The sequence below is a fragment of the Salvelinus sp. IW2-2015 genome, linkage group LG6.1 (assembly GCF_002910315.2).
Source record: "Salvelinus sp. IW2-2015 linkage group LG6.1, ASM291031v2, whole genome shotgun sequence".
In the NCBI taxonomy this organism is placed as follows: domain Eukaryota; kingdom Metazoa; phylum Chordata; class Actinopteri; order Salmoniformes; family Salmonidae; genus Salvelinus; species Salvelinus sp. IW2-2015.
Genome location: NC_036845.1, coordinates 14,417,925 through 14,418,621, shown reverse-complemented (window position 1 = coordinate 14,418,621; position 697 = coordinate 14,417,925).

Genomic DNA, 697 nt, shown 5'->3' with positions numbered 1-697 from the left:
CCATCCCTCAGCTATTTACCAAATCAGCGCTAGGGTAGCCGCTTTGTTGTGCTGTTGTTAATTAATTTCCCATTTAATTAATCTATTTGAAAAATCAAATCAAATTTTTTATCATAAAATACAAACTCTTATAGCCCTTTAAGCTTTCAAACATGGCCAGCTTCTCTTTCAAGTCCTTATTTTGTGCTGAACCTTTTTTTGACCTCAATTCTCATGGAAAGGTTAATTTGTCAATTAAATGATACTCCAGTAACATTAAGTTCAATCATGTTGAATATAATTTGGACATCAAGCCCACGCACAATAGCGACCACTACAGTGTTAGAGTTCATGAACGATGAATGGCACGCTTCTCTTTGAAGTAAAAAGGGTTTCTTTAATGCTGATGATACCATTTACCTTGCTCATTATTCTTGTTTGTACCCCGAGGGCTATAGTATAATGAGCTAGGTACAGGTCAGGGCATACCTTGATGGTTGATATTTACCATTTCATTGATCTGTGGTAATTTAACATTTTCTTCTTCTGAAATACTACTAGCGTCTAATACTCATAGAATTCAACATCAAGCTTTTCTCTGTGGTCGCTTATTGGAATGGCATGATTACATTATTACACAGGCCATGACCTCCCTTGCTGTACAGTGTACAGGTATGTTCAGTGGGTCCATGTGCTCCATGTTATGAAAGCATTCACC